Here is a 13606-nt window from a genome sequence, read left to right as displayed (position 1 = left end):
GTCACATCTAAAGCTTCATTTTTTTGTGATTCATTTCATGATGGTGCAGAAATTAAACCTTCAGCCATTTAATTATTTGCATCCCCTTGCTCTGAATTCTTGTTAGCCTGTCGATACTGAGAAATCGCCATGTAACAGACTGCAAATGCAGGCTTCAGCTAGGTTTTCTGATTTCTTGATACCCTTTTTGTGAAATAGGAAAAAATGGTGCTTTCCTCATGCTGAGAAGCAAGAGGAAGTTTATTTTGGAAGCAGTGATCTATTTTAATGTTTTGGACTTCTGCATTTGTCACAGATGTTCACAGACTGGGAGTATTTAAAAAGAAACCACAACACACAAAATGTTTGTGCAAATTACAAGTTAATAAGAACGGAAGTTTATGTTAAATACTAAATACGTGTATATAAACCAGGAAAGGATTACATATACATTATCACACTTTAAAACAAAAATAAAGATGAAAATAGCACTTTAAAACTGCATATATAATTATCCTCAAGATTTTGAGGGCATTGTATTACATCTGCTTTCTGTGCATTTCTCTATATTTCATGGGGCAATAACTTTTCTCCCTCGAGTCTGAATAGCACCTCACATGGTGAAGTATAACAACAGGATGATTTTCTCAAAAGCTGCTTGTATGGATATATACAGATTTATAAAGTCAAAGAACCACAAAACCACAATGGGATTTAGAGCTATTTTTAATTTTAGAGGAAAGACACAGTTTAAAGTGCGATAAGGAAATTATATTCCTTTGCTTAAGGACAGGAGAGCTCTACTTGCACTCCTGGCTTTCTGAAACGCTGAATGCCAGCAGTTTCCAATTATGTTGGCTGCACTGCTGGGTGTTCTGTGGTATTGAGAACCACTTTCAAAAGGCTTACACATTGAATAAGAAGAATAAAATTGCTTACCTATACGTGCAATTTTTTTCCATAAAGGTGCTTAAATCTGGTCTCCCAAAGGAGAGGATACAGAGTTCTCATCTGCCTGTAAGAATTTGCTCTTTATATTCATTCTTTCTACCTCAGTGTCCCCACCTGAAAACAAGGCCGGTAAGAAGCATTTGTACGACAAGGTAGGACTTGTTAACTAGTGACTGCAAAGTACTTGGAACCACCAAGACGGGAAAGCCCTAGAAAAACATTTATAATTAGTGCAGTTTCATTACTTCAGATTTTCAGGCCTTAGAATACTTTCTGAAGCCAGCAGCACTGCTGGATGGACTGGGCTGTATTTCTGTTTTAGGTCACGCTGGCTGTATATAGAAAGAGCCATTTGTATATATCAGAACCCCCTCTTTATATAAAAGATTCAACCAGCTTACTGAAAGCCACAGTTTCAACAAAATATAAAAGAAAAATATAGAATAAGAGATACCAAAGTAATAGAAGAGCAGGAAGCTTTAAACACAAAGTAGGATTATTTTTGCACAGAAGTATTCTGTTCAATTTCACGGATTCAATCTTCCTGTTACACACAACCTACAACCCCTCCCCCCCCCCCCCCCCTCCTAAAACACTAGCAGACTTGCAAGGCTTCCATGAGGTAAAGCTAGAGCTCCAGTGATGCCAGATCATACCCATAGTCATAAATACTGCTCCCATTTTCTGAACAGAAGAGGGACGGAAGCAACCAAAATGAACTCCCTAACTGGTTCAAAGAGTTCTGGAGGCATATTCATCTTCCTTGTACAAGCAGAAGAGAGAAAGAAAATTCCCCTCATTTTCATAACTATTAGCTCAACAATGAGAAAAAGGAATGAAGAATTCTATCACATTACTCTTACTCAGTATCTCTGCTCTAGGAAAAGAGAAAGCAACAGAATGAATCAGAGATTTGTCTCTCTCTAATCACTATTTCTGTCCTAACAGAAGAGGGCCAGAAGAATTAATACGCTAGGAACTCTCTTTAATTATCTCTTCCTTTGCCTTTATTTACTCTCCTATAAACGGATCCATATAAAACTCCATCTCAGAAAAAAAGAAAGGGTAACGCATACATAAAGCATGGATCAATTATCAGTATTGTTAGTCAGTACACCCAACGGTTTGCTTAGCATCACCTAAACCAGAAAACATTGTATGCAAAGGTACGCAAGTTTTTCAATATTGCAGGATAATATTGCTTAAGAGCTGAACATTCCTTGCACTGAATACTACACTTAGCACTGTTAGCTTTTATCTGCTTTTGAAATCACATATGAAATTCTATTAAATACTTATCACTTTCTGGAGGAAAAAACTATTTACACATTAAGAATATTGTTTTGACCAATGAAATATGGTTGCAAACGACCTCAATCAGTGCAGTAATACCTATTAGGATCCTGTAATGATGTTTCATAAAAGGCCGAGGTCTGTGCTTTCCCTTTTTGCACTCCATCTAGTGAGACTATCTAGTCTACACCTTCTGTAAGTCTGCCAGCTTTAGAACTTAAGAGTTCTTATCATCTTATCACACAGGAAGGAAATAACTTGTTTTGTCTCAATAGCAAACCAACAGCAGACTGTGCTGCCTCGAACATGCAATGTCCAATCAGATTTGGTTGGAGAACATATATTACCAATAATAAACAAAGAAAATCTAAAAATCCTCCTCTACAAATAGATTAAATTATGTTTTGATGACTGTCATTTTTCTACACACCACTATTTTCTACATAGAGTGAAGATGCTTCTAGCTTCGTCAGTAACATACCATCTAAACACTACTGACAGAGAAGCAAATTTAGAAGGTGAATTAATCTCACCAATTTGAATTAGGCATCTAGTTTAACTTTGAAATCTAGTTCCTCTCTAGCAAATGGAACATGGTCTGCTCAACGCTTCATTCCACCATTTTATACTTCTACCTTAGAACGCCTCCTAAAGATGGGTGTCTAGCCACTACTAGTTGCTTAGCTTCCCTCTAGGGTCAATGGGGAGAGATCTGCCCCTTCAGATGGCAACATCTACACTGGTGATTAGATGGCTATTATTCTGTTTGTCCATATTGTTTAAGAATCTGATAGCCAGATTTCAGAAACTGTTACTACTACTATTACTAAATGATAATACATGTGAAAATAAGTGAGAAATGGAAGAGGTGAGCAATTAGAGATGGAGGAAAAAAACTGACGAGGAGAGAGAGAGAGAGAGGGAGATGAGATTTGGGGGATGAAAAATGGTGAGGTCAAGGGAAAAGGAAACATAAAAAAAGGAAAAAAAGTTACAGAAAGGGGAGCTCAACAAAATCAAAGTGAAGAACAGAAGTGAGGTAGACATGAGAACAAGAAAGGCCCTAGTAAAAGCAAAGGGAAGGAATGTGGGGTGTAAAGCAAATGAAGGGATAGATAGGGAAGGCCTTGCCACAGATCCTGCCACATTAGAAATTAGTGTTAGTTCTCAGCGTGCAAATCAAGATAATGGCACAATAATTTAAATAAATAATTTACCACAGGAATTTAGTGCATCTATTTTAAAGGATTTGCAAAGTAGCAGTGGAGAGCTGAAAGCCTGACATTTAATAAATGCTTTAATCTACACATTCTCCATCCTGTTACGCATGATGATGAGGACAACAGAAATCACTGTACTAGCGTAGTACAAATATGTTTAAATAGCTGGTCTTTTTTTCTCTCGAGTGCAGCATTAGCTACTGACATGAGCATTTCCTTTCAACTAATGTGTGCTAAAAGCCACGATCTAAAAAAAGAAGCTGTCATCCTCAGGCTGCTGAGGGCTCATGAGAATGCTGGTCCAACAAATGCTTCAGAAGTTATTACCAGGTCCCAGGTTAATTTTTTCTTGAGACTGACTCATTCTGGTTTTACAATTGATAATGAGATTCTCACTCAGGAGGAGGAGGCACAACCAGGGGCAAGCGTATAGTCCTGTGTGATTAGGAGGAGTCTGAATTAAAAATTAAAGTTGCCCAAACATGCAAATGGATTTGTTGACCATAGGTTAGGGCCCAGTAAATGCGTGCTCACATTACCAAACTCAGCACATTCCTTGGTACGGAGAGCCAATGTTTGTAAGGGATTTGCATAGATTCAGCTACATAAAAACCTGCTAAGGACAAAGATTCATTAGCTGAGACACACATATGAAACTCATAACCCTTGCGCAGGTAGCCTGGATCTCATTGGTGTTACCAACACCTCACTTCGATTAATACTATGAGTCACATAAAATGAAAAGAGAAAGAAGTGTAGCTGTGTCACATAAAAATGGTACTTGGTCCGTTTATTTTAAAAATTGAAACTTTCTACAGACTGTTATGTTACTTGAGTTTAAAAAATTACAGAAAACAGAGAAAAACATCTTCCATGCAATCAGGTGATGATCCTTTGTAGGTGATACTCTCATCTCCAAACAAAGGACAATGCAGAACACATCAGATGGGAGAACTGCACTCTAGTTTACCCATCTCCAAATTCAGCAACAACTGACAGTAAATGTGTAGGCCGCTCTTACAACAGAAAAAGTTATACTCCAGTCTTGAATACTGTCAGATAATCTCACTCTAATTCACCACAGTCCAAGAAAGTTGGAAAATAATATTTCATATAGCAGGCTTTATGACATGGCAGGAAAATAAAACAGAACCCTACCTTAAGAATCCTACGGTTAGTCAAAACACACAAAATACAAAGAATGAACATATAAGAAGGCAGCTGTCATAACCCTCATATCGATATCAACCTTAACAAACAATACTACTCCAAACACACGAAAAATAAGCCACAGGCAAACTGTTTACTGCATTATAACAGCAGCATGCATTGATTGGCATGAGAACACAGTACAGCTAAGTCCCTCACGCACTATGCAGAAGTATATTAGCTCCCCACCTAGCTCTGTGAAGACATATTCATTCACCTTTAGCTCTTAAATGCTGACAATATGTTCTGTTGGATCAAACACTGTCCAGTCTCCCAAGGGTGATGACTGCTACGATTCACATATACGTTTTGTTCATTGTATATGAACACACAACTTCACACAGATAGAATAGATATCTATACCTTCTTCCATTTTGTGACCTCTTTGCAGCTATTACTTTAAAATAGACTCTAATTCTAAAGAACAGACTGCTGTTTTGCAAGTTCAACTGGGGCTTGAAGAATGACATATGTGCTTTATGTAACAAATCCCTGTTGTCTTTCCACCTCAAAGCCACTGGAAGAAGTAAGCCTCACTCCTAGTCACAGACTGCCATAGTCCTTGATGTCACACTCAGTGACAAAATCCTTCTTGTAAGCTTGCTTAAAGCTGCATGAACGACTCGGGCAGCAGAGCACAAAACACAAGGAAGACAACTGGATGCCATCTGACAAGAAAAAGTCTGCAATAGATCACAAGCAGCCTGGCTTAGGAAGGACAAAACCTCACCAGGAATCAGAAGGAGCTTGCTGTTTTACTGCTGGAAATTAGAATTCTCCTTTCACATGCAAGTGGTTGTACTGGTCTTATGAACAGATTTTTTCCCACTTATGCTTTCTGGTCACCTCTTCTCGCTCTGTGTCCTCTCTCTTCTTGCACCAGTGTTGCGGGACTGCGTCACATGGCTCCGGAAACATACACCCACCATCCTCTCTCTAACTTACTGTCTATATATAGCAGAGAGAAAGGTGCTGGGGGCTGCCTTACTTCCCTTTTCTTCTGAACAGAGGTTATGAGTAACTTTCAAATATGAGCCCATTGCAGAGGAAAGCCTCAGAGGAAGTGTTCTCATAGCCACGGAGAGCTGTGTGCTCCAGCTGGAGCAGGAAGGACCTGAGGAATCTCTCAAACAGGTCCGCCTTTCCTGCAGGTAATACAGCCGGGTTTCATTAACAATCCTGTCACCAAAGAAGCCTCGCTGTAAGGCCTGAAATGAAGAGTAGGAAAGGAAACTCTGGAAAACAGAGACAATTCACTTAAGGGCTCCTTTAAGTCATTTCTATAGCAATAGAAAGCAAAAATTTGCTGATTCTTTACTCAACAGGAATGTACTTTATTGCTGTAAGTGGTAACCTCTCTATGAGCTTATCTTACTGTCTTGGGGATAAGATAATACCAAACACTTGGAAATTCTTTATTTCCTACCTTCAAAGCATTGCAAGGAGGAATTAAGCATCTTCCATTGCTTTCTCCATAACTAGATCCATTGCTCTGATGATATGGAATAAAATGCTGTAAAGCTTTCGTGTGGAAAATTTATCCCAGAAGAAAAAACTAACCATTGGAAAAGACCAAACTCTGGTCTCATCAGGAAACTCTGACCAGTTCATTTCATGGTTAACATGTATTTTTTTAAAAGACCAAAGAAACGAAGTACTAAAATAGCAAGAGACCTGACTATCCATCTTCACCTGGATGTGGTTCTTGAGAGTGAGTAAACATAAGGAGAAGTATGAGAATTTTATTGAATTCTCTGCTGACTGTGGAAATAGATATTTGTGAAAACAGCAAGTGTAAAGCAATGCCAGAATTACACTCCATCTGTAAGGATCCCAGTCTTTAAGCACAGGCAGCTGCTGTTAAAACAGCATCTACAAACAATATTACAAAAGCAAGATTTGCAGGTTTATACGCACCCAAATCCTGATCTTTAGGAGAGGGTGGTAACCAACTAAAAATCAGTGGAAGTTTTGTTTTATTGTCCTAACTTATGCCCTGAAGCATAATGATTCCTTATGTGCTGTCTCCATTAATTGTACCTCGCAACATCAAGTGTCACAAGCTAAGAACACAAGCATTTGCAGAATGTGCAAAAAAGCCTTTGTTTTAAATGCAGTGTTGTATTTGTGTATGAAGTAAGGTTACGTGCAATATGAGCTCTAGGAAATGGCTCCCACACCTGAGGATTGATTTCCCCAATTTCTTGTTCCTACTCAAGGGCACAACTCATAATTAGGGTCAGATTTTCAGAGTGCGTAGGTGGCATTTAGGCATCAAAATAAATGGCCAGATTTTTGCAAGACTTGCCTCAGAGTGTGGGATAAGATAGCGTTATGAATCACAGAGTTGCTGAGTGTTAAGGACTTTTAAAAATCAGGTCTTTCTTTCACGCTTAAATTGAAGCTGAGCTCTTTCAAAAATCTTTTTGCAACAAGCATTCTTCAAACTCTAAGTGTTTGAAAAATGGGCCTTTAAAGCTTTGCGAGGTGCTAATTTTTACATGAATAGGGAACTGCTCTATAGAGCACCTATAAATCTTGCTGGCAGCCGTATTTAAGTAGTTCTGATTCTTCAGTATTGTATAAACTCTCCACTAGTACACATTCCATAGAAAAGAGGGCAGATGTGTGTCAACGTTTACCTGTGTTAATTCTAACCCTTCTGGATCCATGAAATAAATATTTTGCTAGCTACAAGGTGGTGGTAAGCACTGCTGATGCATCAATCTCTTCAGCATCTTGTCTCTGACTACAACTGAGATTTTAAGAACTGGATGAAATTTTAAGCTTTGAAGCCTCTGAGACATAAGAAAAGAAGAATTCCTTCTACATGACTAACAATATTTCTGTCTATGAGGAACAAAAACAAAATTATTTTTCTTATGCCCAAAATTCAATACAGTGTAGAAACTATATGAATTTTTAGATTAGACTCTCCTTCCACCATTATTTGCTCTATTTATCTTTTTTTTTCAAAGCCGGTAAGTTCAGCCTTGCAGAATCTATACTGCTGACTCAGCTAACTGAGCCAAAACTCATAAAAATCTATTTAAAAAAGGTCCAATGATTTTATTTTCTAATCGTAAATATGAAATTTAATTAGCATCTCATTGCTAATGAAGTCACCGCAGAAGACAAGACTGAGGAATTAGGCACAGGGATGGAACGTGAAGCGTAAAACAAAACAACTGTTATGCAGGAGCCAGTTTAACTCCTGCTTTCCTCCACTCAAGTTTCAAATCTTTTAAGAACTGTGTGCTGTGTTCAGAGGTTTCCTTCTTTGATGGCAAAGCCCTTCTATCTTCTACAGCAGTAATGACTCTAGCATGATATAGCATCACGCAAAATACAAAATAACAATAGGTAAGGTTCACACTGGATTAGAAACAGAAGCAAGACAGAGCAAGTTGAATCTGAATTCAAAGTCCTATTTTGTCATAAGCTACCCAGGGCCGTAAGTGTTTCAAATCCTATAAAAGCAATACACTCATCAACTGAAAAAAGAACTCGTATTATTCTCCAGGGTGCTGCAAACATCAGAAAGATTAAAGGAAATTTTTTTAAAGGAAGCATATGGAGAATTTTAAAAGCCTCTTTAAAATAGGAAATGTGTCCAGCCTTTTCATTGTTAGCATTCCTAGAAGGTATGTCCTAGGCTGACCTCAGCACTGATGTTGGTGTTACTGGGTGAAACTCCCCTACTGTGAGCTACCCCCGCCACCTTCCCTCTGGAGTTGAGTGGACAGGAGCTGTGGATCTGTCTTTGCCCCACCACGCCTGTACGGGAGGGCTACACCAGTACATCTCCCTTCACAGCAGCGCAGACGCTGCCTGAGCAAAGGCAGGGACAGGAGTTCTTCTGCAATTGCTCCACGAGGTGCCTCAGTGAGGGAGCACAAAATACAGAACATCACAGAAGAGAGGACTGTGAGAAGTGAGCAAGTACCGTGGGAGAGCTCTGCAAGGGCTGATGAACTACAGTAACCACAAAACTGTACTTTCTCCTTATTCTCACACTGAAATTGTTCATAGCAAGTTAGTTGTGGGAGGAAGTATCTACGGGACCTGTCCTGAGAGCAAGTAATTATTAATTATTCCTGAATTACTAGAAAAGCTTCTGGAGTAACTGTCATAAAAAGGGCTTTATTAGTGCTGTTCTGGTTAGGGGTGGGAAGCTTTCTAATTCTTGTACACTCCCTGATGTGACTTGGAAGCTTGAAACATCCAAGAACATGGTTGCAGCTCTATAAAAGCTTACTGCTTTGCAATGCTACACAACCAGCACGTCTCCATTATCAATAATGGAAAGCAGAAGGTATACATCAAGCAATGTTCTGTGTAGTAGGGCAGGAGCAATCTGGGGACAGTGAAGCTTTCTTGGATGCTGTCACACCAATTTTCTCTTGAGGTTCTCATAACACTTTAAAAGTACTGTTCGGTTTTCAGGGCAGCTGCCAATGAGTACAGCAGTATTTTCATACCAGCTGTAAGGTTTAGCAGAGTAAGTAAATGATACTCAGATATCCACATTGCCGAGACCAAGGGCACAGTCTACAGGTTCTGATGATCAACTGTCCTGCCATACCTAGAGCATCTCCCTCCATCTCTCATCTGAAAGTCTCCCAGTGACAGTCTGTGTTCTGAAGGAAACCAACAAGAGGCCTCTTCAGACACAGTTCATTTTCTATGCTCTGTCTGCACTTTCCTCCTGGCATACAGCAGGAAAAATGTTGGCTCTGAGAAAGAAGTATGGAAGGAGAACCGCATGCCTTATTTTGCCATCCTGACCCTTTATCTCCTCTAGAATTAGCCCTTTCTGTCCTAGTGTCCCTGCTGCTTGGAAGTAAGGAAGCTGTAAAGAAAGACGACTGGTATTTCACTTTCCCAGCATTTATGTTCTTTGTCTTTGAAAATATATTTAATATATTAAAAAAAATGGTAAAAAATTGCAAAAAGATCCCAATTTACCTATGTCCTGCTTTCAAAATTGCAAGTTACATTCACTTGCAACAGCAAACAGCCACAACCCTGAGATGTTATTGCCAAGACTGACTTGGAAAACACTGGACATTTTATTAGCAGCTGGGGTGATGTGGTGAACGGTAGAGGTGAGGTGGGCTGAGTAAGAACTACCAACTTTCTTCAAACGACTGATATGCACAGTCCTGGTATCTTCAGTGGAGTGGTGATGTCAGTCTCTGTAAATCAGACTTATCCCAGTTCAAATTTCTGGAGCAATTCTTCGATTTCTTTCTAATATTTATGGTGTCACTCACCCTAGCAAGGAAAAAAAGGAATTGAACTTTCTCACTCCACAGTTTGAGGATCTGAAATGGATAATTCTGGTAACGCATATTTTTAAAGAATAAAGCAAGTTTAAAGCAATAACCCTATGCTCCTTTTGGATTCTTATATGCAAACTTCTACCACTTCGCCAAAAATGTTGTCATTCCTTTTCAGGACAGCATGGTCCAGCTGGTAGCTCATAACCATCCAACCATCTGAAGGCATCTACTCAACTCGCTACGTTTTTCTCTGGAGGAAATAAGGCTTGCTGGTTTGGGCAGCAGAGAGCTGCATGTCTCCTCTTGGGCTTGTGTAAGGCCAAATTCACGGCAGAACAAATTTCTGGTCTGAGACTATGAAGCTCACTGCCTCTACCTGAGTGGCAGAGGAAGGTGGGAAGTAACCTACTTCTAGATGTGTGGAGCATAACACAGAATGCCAGGATGTGGCCTTGCACAGTACACAGAGCCTGATGCTCTGATCCAGCTCTTTACAACGGCTCTACATGCAGGACCAGAGGATCAGTTTTGGACCACATAGTCTGAAACACAGCACAGCAACCTGAATGACCTGTACCACTAGAGCCAGCTGGATGTATTAAGTATTCTCCACAAGAGGAAAGAAAAGAAGCGGAAAAATCTCCAAGATAAAAATATGACTTTTTCAATGAGGACTAAAAACCTTGCTAAAGCAAAGTGGCCTATCCCTGCCTTCCCTCGGAGTTCTTATTTTTTTTTAATTGCTGTGCTTGATGCATTGCTTCATTTCCATTAGGATCAGTCACAAACCGGAGGCGACAGATACATTCAGTTCTAAAGTACGCTGTATAGAGAGAAGTTTGCTAGATATCTTCACTCACCTGATGAAACTACCCTATATGGGATGGTGATCAGAATCGGAGAGGAAGAGGAAAGGAGATATTGAACACGACAAGTCAGACAAGTCAGACAGACGTGTTAGACTGAAGGTAGAGAGGACTCGGGATGTCCTGTGAGGACCAAAATAACAACAAACCACCCTCTGCCTTTTCTTGTGTTCTTTCCTCACAGGAGTTGAATGTTCAAATTATCTTTATTGTTCTAGTCCCTTCGGGCAGAGACTGTACTTAGATGTATGCTGATGGCATTAGCTATTTAATAGGTTTGCATGCAGTATTTCTAATAGTATCCTGCTCAAATGGCTTTGCATTTACGCGCTGTTATCATGTTATAACAACGCAATTGCAGTGAGTTTGCATTTTCCTGCATTGCAGAAAGTTCTACAGCGTACAGGAGCTTGCAATTAAATTCACAGCTTTCAAAATGCCATTCAAATTCCGACCATTTCTTCTCAGACCTAGCATTTTCCAATTGTTCTTTGCAGGTGAGAAAGTTCAGTCCTTCCTGATACTCACACAGCTTCTGAAGTAACTATCGAGCCAGACACTGCTGTCCCAGGTGTGCAACCCTAGTCGCTCAGCAGTTCAGTGAAAGTGTTGCTGTCAATCGCATTTAATCCAGCAAAACTGCCTGGATACTGCTCTCACTATGGATACGAGCAAGTCACAAACCCACAGTTTCATAGTGTAACACTCCATATGAAAATGCCAAGTATCACTTTTCCTTCAGATCACAGACTTGCAAATTAAAAGAAAAAAATGATTCAGTGTTTCCAGCCTTACAGGAAATATAATACTCCTTCACTTTTTTCTAACAACTAAAGCAGAAGAAAAACACACTCTTTTCTGTCCTAACACAAAAGTTTAAATAGTTTTTGTTTCATACTGCATTGATATCTTTCATGGCATAAATTAAAAAAAAAATGAGAGAATAAAAGACAGAAGGAAATTAAACCTTCTACAATAAAACATATTAGTCTTGGGTCTTTCTGAAAAATATGTAACTGGAAATACAGGAAAATGCTACTGGAAGGATCAAACACACCTGAAGTCATCTTAAAGAATTAAATATTGAGACTTATTCGGACTTGTTTTGGCAGGAACTGTGAAGGAAGACTAGCAGTGTAGTAGCAAAGAGCAGTCTTGTCTTAAGCTTGGATTTTTTTTACCAGGAGAAAAATCAGCTCAGCAATAGTAAAGAGGGTGTAAAATCTTGTGGAATTTTGTATTTTCAGTTAGTAAGTCATTATAGAAATTAGTTTGATGATCTCACTAACTACATCATCATAAAGTATGAAAAACATATGGAATGGCAACTACCTTGATGTGGCGCTCAGGGACACAGTGTCGTGTTGGACCCGGCAGTGCTGGGTTAACAGTTGGACTCAATGACCTTAAGGGTCTTTTCCAACCTCAATGATTCTGTGATTCAGACAAAACTCAGAAGCAACGACTCAGGCAGCAGCTGCTGGACAGACACTGTGGCTGGGCTGCACCAGCAGACTTGGGAGAGGATCCATGCAAAATTGCAACCAGGGAGGAACCGTTCTTTCAAACACGGACTTCACTCAACAGACCAGTTTGGTCAGTGGGTGGTATAGGTCACTGGTATTTTAATTGAGATGTTAAAAGCCAAAAGCCTTCAAATGATCTTATAAATGTGACAATCTTTCAGTTCATGATCAATGAGAAAAGATTCAGTTGCCAGTTGCACTGCAGTTTAGAAGTGAAGTGTGTTTGGTGTAATCTTTAGAAAAAAAGTTGAAGCAACCTTCGGGTGCTTTCCCAGTTTGCTCAGGGTTCCCAGTTCACAGAGGGGAGCATTTGAAACGTTTCTTTATTGGCATTTTAAACCCTGGAGGAACTGACTTCTGTGCTCAAATATATTAAATGTGTGTAACAACCTATTAAGCATACTCATACTGATTTCAAGTATGGGCACAGCTAGATTAGAAATGTTTATACACATATAGAGCTGTAAAAACTGAAGTGGAAACAATCCATTAACTGCTAATGATAACCATATATGTACTGCTAGCATACAGCTTTTTCTGCATTCAAATGGAAAAAAAATCCTTATCCCATTTTAAACAGAAAACTTATGTTAAATTCACTCTTCAGTGCCTCAATTACAACCTGAGGAAGATTTGTCAGCAAAGAACCAGCACTGGAGACCAATGGGAATCCGTTCACTGGTTACACGGAGGCTGCGTTCCTCCCTGAACTACAAAACCCAGGGCTGACTATCAGACTTGGGCAAATTAGAAGTGTCTGTGTAAGGCCAAACTGGCCTCAGGGACCAGAACAAACATATCCATTAATACTACACAATGTTACTTTACACAGACAAATTCACTGAGTCAACAATTACGACAAATAATATCACATACACAGCTGTATATGCATTTATCCTCCTGACAAAACCAGAATGTTATAGCAGTTTGTTTGACATTTCTGATAGATTTCCAGTGAGATTTGACAAATTTCTCTTTTCTCTTGAGTTGCTAAACAGATTCACTGAAGTAGACAGCATTAGAAAGTAACGCCCCATGCAGCACTGGAGATAAAACAGCTTTTGCGGGACTAACATAACAGGAATATTCCTTCACTACACATTCAGCAAGGACAGCAGACAATGCAAAACACATTGCCAGCTTTTGGTGCTATTAGTAACATGCTTTTATGAGCTGTGAAAGGAAACCCTCTGTGTTTGCCTTTTGTATAAAAAAGTACAAAGGCCTTACTCACTGGTAAAATGTTAAATGCACCCCCTGTAGATCGTTAAGCATGT

At 39.4% G+C, this 13606-nt stretch overlaps 1 protein-coding gene across 2 annotated transcripts in view; it reads right to left on the bottom strand.

The window, feature by feature from the left end:
• Positions 1–13606, bottom strand: part of CARD11 (caspase recruitment domain family member 11) — a 46846-nt gene that overhangs the window by 28977 nt on the left and 4263 nt on the right. Inside the window, exon 2 of one of the 2 annotated variants that reach the window (XM_055709900.1) lies at positions 919–1044. The exons of the other annotated variant lie outside the window; for it this stretch is intronic. The gene's annotated coding sequence lies outside the window, so the exon portion shown is untranslated. The remainder of the gene's footprint in view (positions 1–918; positions 1045–13606) is intronic. 2 annotated transcript variants of the gene reach the window in all.

The sequence above is a fragment of the Falco cherrug genome, chromosome 4 (assembly GCF_023634085.1).
Source record: "Falco cherrug isolate bFalChe1 chromosome 4, bFalChe1.pri, whole genome shotgun sequence".
NCBI lineage: Eukaryota > Metazoa > Chordata > Aves > Falconiformes > Falconidae > Falco > Falco cherrug.
Note: the sequence above shows the minus strand (reverse complement) of the source record. Positions and strands in the feature narration are given on the sequence as shown.